The 10,345-nt window shown below is 41.7% G+C and overlaps 1 protein-coding gene across 1 annotated transcript in view; it reads right to left on the bottom strand.

Annotated features, from left to right (window-relative positions):
- Positions 1-3,549: 3,549 nt before the first annotated feature.
- Positions 3,550-10,345, bottom strand: part of LOC140489280 (casein kinase I) — a 50,856-nt gene continuing 44,060 nt past the window's right edge. Inside the window, exon 11 of the mRNA XM_072588657.1 lies at positions 3,550-7,971. The gene's annotated coding sequence lies outside the window, so the exon portion shown is untranslated. The remainder of the gene's footprint in view (positions 7,972-10,345) is intronic.

The following is a 10,345-nucleotide window of genomic DNA, read 5'->3' as shown; positions in this document are numbered from 1 at the left end:
GACTGCAGAACAGATCACGTGAACCTCTTCATTTATCTTCAACTTGAAGCTACAGTCCTGAAATGTGAATTCAATAGATTGAGCTGCATCTGAAAGCAAAATTGGTAGCAATTATTACAGGAATTATAAACATTCCATTTTGAATAACTGGAGGGAATTAACCATGTTGTGGATTTGTGGCAGAAGTCATTCTCCAGCATATACCACCACAAAAGAATACCCCATTTGTCACAGCAAACTTTAACAATATTATTAAATTTATTAGAACCTAAGTCATTAAATCATGAAAAAAAAGTCAATTTCTAAGTGAACTGCATTCCTGCTTTGCTTGAATTTCAAAACTTCAATGTAGCACAGCACAATTATAAAGTTGACCAACCGCCTTCAATTCATTGCGAAGTAGATGCTATTTTAAAGATCTGAACTAAATACCAATTTCCAGGGTACCAAATCTACAGTGCTTGTCAGAATTTTAATCACATTTGCGATGTTAGTAGTGTTTCAGTTTTTTATAAATTAACAATACCAACACTGAATGTCAGTTTGCATGTGCAATAACTGCCCAAAATGTAGTTAGGATGACAAGTTTACATGGGCGATTTCCATCAAAATCACAGATCTGTAAAATTCTAACACAGCTAGACATGGTAAACGCAGGAAGGGCACTCTGATAACTGGGAATTCCAGAACGGGAATCACACTAAGGATACATGCCTATTTAAGACAGAAAGGAGGTAAAATACTAAACGAGAAAAAAGAAATTCTTAAATGGAAGTATCTTTATTTGGAAATGGTGCCTCCTAGTTCTAAATTCTCCTCCAATTTGTTCAAAGAATTGTTGTTCCCTCCAGTTCCACCCACTCTCACGTATCGTTAAGACAACGCTTGGCAAATCTTTCTTACAATCCGTGCAAATTTCCCCAGAAACCATCAACGAATTAGGGCTCATATCTAATTCTTTTAAGTTTGCATCACATATAGGGTGGTTAAGGCAGCTTGCTTTCATTGCTCAGACCTTTTGAGTTACAGGAGTTAATATTGCGTTGAGGCGGTGCAGGATGTTGGTAAGGCCTCTACTTCTGGTCTCCCTGTTGGGAGTAAGGATATTATTTAGCTGGAGAGGGTACAGAAGAGATGTATCAGGACGTTGCCAGTAATGGGGGTGGGGGGGCTCGATTTACAAAGAGAAGCTGCAACTCTTTCTTATCCCCCCACTGCAGTGCAGAAGGTCTAGGGGTGACCCGAGAGAGGATTATAAAACCATGAGGGGTACAGATATGACGAATGGCAGGTGTATTTTCCCTCGGGTTAGGGATTTCAAGACCAGGGCAAAAAAGATCTTACAAAGATTAGGCGTGCTAGAATGTTTAATGACGCTTAGGTAAGTACATGAATAAGAAAGGTTTGGAGGAATTTGGGCCAAGTGCAGTCAGGAGGGATTAGTTTAGTCTGAGATTATGGTTGGCATGGAGTGGTTGGACTGAACAGTCTGTCTCTGTGCTGTAGAACTCTTCCTGTATGTCAGAAGCTTTGAAGTTTATGGTCTCTTTCCAATGATATTAAAACATGGGGCTTCCTATGGGGCATATAAATAAAATTCATATAGACATGAAGGGCCCCACTTTGGGACTGCTTGAATTTTAATATTTCCAAATATCTGAATGTTTTATCTCCATCACACATCCAATTATTCTGCTTCTGTCTCATCATATCCTTAAATGGCTTATCGATACAACATCTATTGGTTGCAAAACACTCAAGTCCATCCGGAATTACCTCTGTTGTCACACTTTCATTTTAGCACTGTCTGAAGTTGGTCTGGTTTCTTTCCCCAGTCTCTCAAGTTTCTCAAACAAAATTCTCTTGCTGCTGCAGTTATTTGTCTTTTCTGCAACTTCAAATGACCTTCAGCTTAAATGCTGTCTTTTTTTTTTAAAATCCAGGAGGGCAGCTTCACATAAAATGCAGAAATTTCAAAACCCAACTCAATATGATGGTACTCCACAAGGTTGGTTGTCACCAAACTCACTACAAATTGGTATGAAATCACATAGCACAAAAAAAATCATTTCCTCATTGTAATATGTACAGAATAATATTTTGACACAACAGTTGATCTTTTTAGATTACTGACAGTACAGTGGCCCAACAAGTCCACACCAACCCTCCGAAGAGCAACCCACCCAGACCCATTCCCCTACATTTACCCCTTCACCTAGCACTATGGGCAATTTAGTATGGCCAATTCACCTAACCTGCACATTTTTGGGCTGTGCTGTGGAAGGAAACCAGAGCACCTGAAGGAAACCCATGCAGACACAGAGATAATGTGCAAACTCCACACAGACTGAGGTGGGAATTGAACCTGGGTCTCTGGCGCTGAGGCAGCAGCACAAACCACTGTGCCACCGTGCTGCCCCTGTGAAAACAGTTAACTTTTCCACAAACATACGGAAAATTCCAGATTTTTTGGCCAAATAGGGGGCTGACCTTTACCAGAGATTGACTTTTACTAGCATACATTGGTAAATACCATTCTTCCAGGTTACTAGATCTTTATGATGCTAGTCAGAATTTAAATCACATCTCCACCAAGAGATCATAAGTTTCCAGTTTTGAAATGGGGTCATGGTACAAAAAGGTTGGGAGACCCTGCATTTATAAGTGTTAAAACAATTCCTTCTCGATTACAAAATCCAGAATTAAGCCCAGATAACCAATCCTGTATTGGGGACAATCTGGAACGTACCTGAGCAAACAATCAGCCAGACAAGACAGCAGTTGTGTTTTTCCTCTCCCTTTTATTTATAAGTTTTAAAATGTACACAAATAACAACCATATTAAATTGCATTGTAAATAACGTTAAATAGTGTCAGGAATAGAGAACTGTACATTAGACATTGATATGGAATAAGTCAGAGAGCACTTTTTTTTAGAAAAAGGGGCAGTGGGGAGGGCAGTTCAAAGCATTTAAACATTTCAGCCAAATTTCACATTTAGATGGGTTTCCTCGGAGAAGAGCGAGAAGAGCAGCGAGGAGAAGAGCAGCGAGGAGAAGAGCAGCGAGGAGAAGAGCAGCGAGGAGAAGAGCAGCGAGGAGAAGAGCAGCGAGGAGAAGAGCAGCGAGGAGAAGAGCAGCGAGGAGAAGAGCAGCGAGGAGAAGAGCAGCGAGGAGAAGAGCAGCGAGGAGAAGAGCAGCGAGGAGAAGAGCAGCGAGGAGAAGAGCAGCGAGGAGAAGAGCAGCGAGGAGAAGAGCAGCGAGGAGAAGAGCAGCGAGGAGAAGAGCAGCGAGGAGAAGAGCAGCGAGGAGAAGAGCAGCGAGGAGAAGAGCAGCGAGGAGAAGAGCAGCGAGGAGAAGAGCAGCGAGGAGAAGAGCAGCGAGGAGAAGAGCAGCGAGGAGAAGAGCGAGAGACACAATCCCCAAACAACACAGACAGAGAAACCTAGACATTAAAAATCGGCGGCAACACAACGGTCAAGTTACGCGAGATCCCCACTTCTTATTTTATTGAAAACATTTACCTCCTCTACCAACCCACCCACCCCCCCCACACAAAAATGTGTTCGCCTCACCGCCAATAGCAGTCAGTATCATGTAAACACGTCAAGGAGTTCTTCATTTTAAAAAAAAAATCACTGATGGGTTTCTGGAGCTGAAACCCATAAGGTTATGCTGTGTTGCCTCCCCGGATCAGGTCAGACAAAAGCAACAACCACCACATTCTTCATACGGACTGAAACTGGAGTGAAAGCAACTGAACTGAGCTAGAAGTCTAAGGCCACTAATTGCCAAAATAGCCCCTTCCCTCCCAAATCTTGTCAATAGCCAAAAAAAAACACACACACACGCACATACATTCATAAGATAGTGTGCAATAAATACAATATACAACAGGAGTGGGGGCATGTTTTGCAATTATGTTCGACTGGACAAATGCTGGCACCCAATACATGAATGACACCGTGCGTGGTGCCAATCCTCAGCAATATTGAACAGTAAGACAGCAGCAGCCGCCACTTTGAAAAAACGAGGTCTGCTTTTCAATGTGACTTTGTTTTGTTCTCAAACTTCCGGCAACCATTAAATACAGGACTGGCCTTCCTCCTTTTAGGTGTCAAGCAGTTAAGCGACAGGAATGACTGCTCATAGCTGACAAAAGCTCCATTTAAAATTTCAGACCTGGAACCTCCGTCTCCAGGCTGTTTTTAGATACAGTATTCAAAATTAAAAACAAAAAAAAAGACAGCAGAGTTTTAAAATGCAAAACAGCATAAAAACACAGCACTATCCAGTCAGTCATTCCATAGGGAGAGAACTTCACCCCAAGTCCTGGATTGGATTAAAACACCACCCTTCTTAGCGAAGGGACACCATTCAGATGGACAACCTAGTTTATAGTCCACATTATTTACGAAAGGATATGCTGACTGTTTGACACTGCCCTCCCCGATCACCCACCCCTTCTTTTTGCACAAATTAAAACTATGTTACACTGTTCGACGTCAGTACTAAAGCAACAGTTTTCACTTTACAATCAAAAAAACTTGCTATTTACACAAATACAAAAAAATCTCAAAAGTTATTTATGAAATACCAATGTTTAAAAAAATCCATGGGAAAATAACTTAAGAATCGTGTGTATTAAATATAAAACCGAAAGAGTCAAAAGGGCATGTTAGCATTGGTGCAGTTAATATCTCAAAACAAAAAGGTGATATTCAAGTTTATAGTACAGGAGGAAAAAATGAAATGCTATTCTATACTTTCACTGTGGGATAAAAGGTTACCAGGCGTCAACTAATGAGTGCGAATTCTGAAGGGACATACCTGGGAGGGGCAATAAATTATTTGCTGCTTCTAAACTGATAAGCATTACAAATGGACCCACCCATGTCTGGCTCCAATGTTTCAGACACCAGTTCCTGATGCACAATGGGCAGACACCCCTGACCCCCATACTCTGAAGCAACATCCCCCGACATTCCAAGAGGGGTTGGGGAAGAAAGACACCCTCCAGACCACCCTCCGTCCCAGGTTGTATAAAGTCCAATAAACGTCAACACTTGGAAAAAGATTTCTTGGGAGCTGGTGGAAGAATAAAAAAAAAGAAAAAAATGTCTTTAACTCTGTTGTTCTTCTCCACCTCCCCTTTCAGAGGAGGTCACTACATGAGGGAACTGAATTCTAGTGCTATGTTCAGAGTAAATTCCTAAGATAGGTCCCCTGTCACAGTCATTGCCCATGCCTAGAAGAGGTCTGTCAAAACTTAAGCAGGTGTGCGATTGATTTGCAAACTAGGGAAGGGTCACATTTTACTTTGCTTATATTCAAAATGTCTGACCCATTTCCTCAGACCCCATTCTGTGGGGTCATGGCTACACCAATAATTTGGAAGGGGTTCTGGAAATCTTACCAATTCCTTGATACAAGAGGTAGTAGCACCAATCTATGTCCACAGGAACATCTTTTGAAAGACAACATTTGAGGCACATATCCCACCTCCCACATCCCTTGGTGCTTGGGAACAAAAAAAAGCGTATCTCGAGCCTTACTCAACTGGGCATAAAGTCCCAAGGGAGCCTAGAGGTTTGGCTGAGCTTCCCTTCTCGTTTCTGGCTGCTGAATTTGCAAGAATTTCACTGAACACCTTTAGGAAAAGACACACGCACAGTGCACACATACACAATAGTTATTCACACATTTACACCTGCATCAGAAACATCCCCTTTAGCAATTGCCTGGGTCTAGTTATAAAGTTAAAATTAAAAAAATTGTAAACACATCAACACACTAAAGCCGACAAATAATTCAGCACAATGACTTCTTTCCTCTGACCACTTAGGATCTTGCTCGAAGCAGTCATTTCTGCACTAACTCACCAGAAAGGTTCGACGGGCTGATGCTTTGGCAGGTATGCTGGCAAGTGCTTCCTCTCCACTGGCACCCCACCCCTATACTATCCACTCCCTCCCACAAAAATATTCATAAACTTCAACACAGTATTTCCGATCAGCAAAAAGTGGCTTATAAGCACGGTTGCACAAATGTGGGAAAAAGAATGAGGCAATACTGCTGAATATTAAACAAGCATGGGATCTGGGGAGCAGTCCACCTTTGGTCAGGGTCTGGCCATTTGGAACCAATCTGCAGCAGTGAAAGGAATCCAAGCAGCTAACACTGCATTAACAGACCAAAGTATTACCTCAAACTTAGATAATTAGCCTTAAAAGCTTGACAGTTCCCTGCTGCAGTCTTCCCTTCCACTTTCCTTTAACAAATACCCCCAAATGGTGCCACCGTTTGCTTGTACCTGGTTTTGAGGGATAGGAGAACGGTCCTTGGAGCTGCTGGGTTACCGGTGGTGGGGGGTTAGCTATCTGACATCGAAAAACAAAAAGGGAGTTCTATTTAAAATTTCTCCCACTACAAAGCAGTCTTTCAGATTTTGTGCATTTCAGAAGCACTCAGATACTCCCTTTAGGTAGCCAAGTAGAGACCCCACATCCACCCAAAACCAGCAGAGAGAAGCAGTCAGAGGAAATGACCATGATGTTTGAGAGGGGGAAAAAAGAAAATCAAATTCACGACGGTTCCCCTTTACCAAAAAAACAGTAATAAACATTAATATAGAGTGCCAGTTTGCCAACCTTAAAACCTGCGTAGATCAATAGGTGGGGTTGGCAAACAGGAATGTGGCACTGAAATATTATACCTGGATTAAAATACCCTCATCCAGATTTTCCTGCACACCCAGCCCCACCCCTGAAAATTTACCTTCCTTTTTAAAAGGAAACACGACAAACGGAACACTATAAAGCTTAAAAAAACCCGACAAAATAAATATATACATTCTTCAGAAATTAGCAGCCAAGGCGGTTCCATGCCACTGGTTTTGTCAACACTATATATACTATAATACATACACACACATATATATAAAATATATATAGTTGACACAAGAGGACAAGCAGATGTGATTGGACTCTCACTCTTTAATGAGTGTTTGCTGAGAGATTTCCCCCAATCCCTTCACAGGAATAGTGCTTTTGTTAAAAAAAAAATCAGACTGCTTTTTTAAAAAAATATATGCAAGAGTTTAAAACGCAAAGGTCTAGTCACCTTGCATACAGATAAAAGACTAAAATGATATTAGTATCTGTATTACAGGATTATGGAAAAAAAGGAGATTGAAATATGTTTTTTTCTTGAACACAGGAAGGTTAAGATGGCTGAAAACAAATCCTTTATATACATGAATCCCAATGCGGTTATCTGAAAGGAACAATTTCATCACCGCTTTGACCACAGTGGCCCACAATTGCAGTACGAGGCATTGATGGCTAAGCTGCTTCTGGGATAGGTCGCTAAATGGAAGTGGTCGAGGGGGGTGCTAAGTGTATGAAAATGACCAGACTTGGCATCACCAGCACAAAGGCTACTGTGTGTCCAGAAAGGAGCTAGTCAACATCATTTTTTCAAAAAAATAAAAATGACTTGTTTTCTCTTTCCTTCACCTCCTACCATTAACTGTATCGCAGGAGGTGAGCACGCAGAAGGGGAGGGAGGGCGGTGTTTGAAAGGAGTAGTTTGGGGAAGAAATAGATAGGCAGCTTCTTTATAACTGACAGGTGGGAAACTCAAAAGGCATTGACCGTTTGGAGGGTGGGAGGCAGAACTTCTTCCCAGAACAGAGAAGAAATCAAATCTGGGTTTTCTTCCAAGAAAAGAAAACTTCCAAGCAAACGGGGAGTTGGGGGGAAAAAAAAGTATATAATAAATCTGAGGTGATTGACACAAAGATCATTGAAAGCGTGCTCAGACTGAGACGGAGGAGTTTCATCCTCTATTCTCGCACAAATAAAAGAGTGGGTGAATACGAGCCCTGTTCTGATATCCTCCCTGAAGGCTCCATCGCAGTGGTCAATGTTGGAGAAGTCGCTCCGTCATTGGCAGAAGTCAGCGAAGGAATCTGGATGGCAGGAGAAAGCAAGTTCAGTGTTATTCAAACACCATCCTGATCAAAGCGCACCCTCAAAAGCATCATTCAAACCTCTGCCAACTGGGATAAAAACGAAATTAAAAAAAAAGGCTGGAAAAAAAAATTCAGGTCAGGCAGCAGCTGCAGAGAAACACAGCATTAACATCATTTGCAGATATACAGTCTCTAATCTCACCGTCATATTGAAAGACCATTCCATAAATTCTACTCCCCATATCTAACATTCTCACAGCTATTTTATATTCTTCTGCCTAGCTCTTGACTCCTTCTCAATTAACAGAGTGTGGACAGAGTTACATCCAGCGGGCACTAGTTCTGCATTATCACTGCGAGGTCACTCTGAGTTAAAGCCCTCTGTAAATGGCTGGTATACTTTAGTGATGCTAGTAAGTGGAAAAACAAAAACTAATCAAGGGCTAGATTAGAGTGGTGCTGGAAAAGCACAGCAGGTCAGGCAGCATCCGAGGACAGTGTTAAAAAAAAAATTTTTTTTTAAAAATTTTAAAAGAAGCGACATTTCAGGCAAAAGCTCTTCTTGCCCGAAACATCGATTTTCCTGCTCCTCGGATGCTGCCTGACCTGCTGTGCTGTCCCAGCACCACTCTAATCTAGACTCTGATCTCCAGTCCTCACTTTTGCCTAAAAACTAATCAAGGCTTGGCAACCACTAATGGAGGTGTAGGGGAGGATCATGTCTCCACTTCCAGTCCTGGAGGCTTCAGTGCTCAAAAGAACAACTTGGGTGTAACCATTACCTCATGCTGAAGAGTCCTTTCCCTGCAATTCCCTACACAGCCCTTCACTGACAGTTGGCATGAGAGATCACATGAGACAGCACATCAATGGAGATGGGAGCAGCTGTACCAGTGCTTTCTTTGGCAAGCAGCAATAGGGCAGCAAAGGTAGCCTTAATCTCAAGCAAAGACTTAGAAGATTAGTTCACTCTAAACCCCCTCCCCAGTCCTGGTCATATGGTATCTGCAACAGTCAACACTCTAGCAACGGTCACTAAAAATAATATTTCAGCAAGGAACCCACACTTCCAAGTGAAGAGGCAAGAAGGAAATTCAGATTATATACAGCCTGTAAACATTAGAATTTAACACAATACACCATATTATTTGAGATGATATATGCCTGCTAAAGTTTAAAGGGGGAAGAGGAACTTCCAAGCTAATGGGTCAATGCACTTTAAATAACTTACACTTAGCAAACCTTCTCAAAATATAACCAATACAAAGATTGTCAGAAATCTTTCCAGCAAACAGCAACTGATGTTCTCGATGTAAGCTTGCTCACTGAGCTGGAAGGTTCATTTCCAGACATGTCATCACCATACCAGGTAACATCTTCAGTGAGCCTCTGGAGGAAGCACTGCTGATGATTCCTGCTTTCTAATTATATGTGTGGGTAACCTTCAGCAGTGCTTCGTCCAGAGGCTCACTGAAGATGTTACCCAGCATGGTGACAAAACGTCTGAAAGTGAACTTTCTAGCTCAGCAAGCAAACCTACATCCAGAACGTCAATCTGAACTACAGGTCTTCTCAAAACTCACTAGGAAAAGATGCTACATTTATTGCTCATTTTAAACTGAAGTTTGGCAGGTTTCTCTTAATCAAAGATATGAAGGAATATGAGTCAAAGATGGAACTAGGTCACAGATCAAGAGGCTGAAGGGTCTGCATTGCTAAAAGGAAGTCCTAACCACATCTGGAATTGGACATTATGTAGCAAGGAACAAGTACTTGCAGTTACATATCAGGAGAGTCAGATGTACAGCACTGAAACAGACCCTTCAGTTCAAATTTGTCTATGCCAACCAGATACCCTAAATTAAATCAGCCCCATTTGGCCCAGATCCCTCTAAACCCTTCCTATTCATATACCCATCCAGATGCCTTTTAAATTATCCAAGTGTACCGGGTTCCTTTGATGCAGAACAAAAGATTAAATCCAAAATCTTCCAACGTGAATAGCTTACTAACAGCAGTTCAGTGCGGTGGACAAAAACCTCCAATATGTTGTACCTTAGGATTTTCAGTGCAACACCAAATATAAACTTGAAAATATGCAATTTGTCCCCAAGAGGTCACAGCACAGACCTTTCTGTCGAACTGCTCCAAAAAAAAAACCCCTCCAATTCCATTTAGTCTTACCACATTCTCAACCTTCTATTTCTTTCACCCACATACTTCTCCAGCTTCCCCGTAAAATCTGCTCATTATTTGATACTATACCAAGTTAAGCCATCAGCACAAGTGTCTTTAAACTAAATGATGGAAGCTCCTTACGTAACTTGTGCAGAGACACAGTATAGGTAGGGAAGGCAGTGATGGAGTGGCA

This window comes from Chiloscyllium punctatum, chromosome 18, assembly GCF_047496795.1.
Source record: "Chiloscyllium punctatum isolate Juve2018m chromosome 18, sChiPun1.3, whole genome shotgun sequence".
In the NCBI taxonomy this organism is placed as follows: Eukaryota; Metazoa; Chordata; class Chondrichthyes; order Orectolobiformes; family Hemiscylliidae; genus Chiloscyllium; species Chiloscyllium punctatum.
Note: the sequence above shows the minus strand (reverse complement) of the source record. Positions and strands in the feature narration are given on the sequence as shown.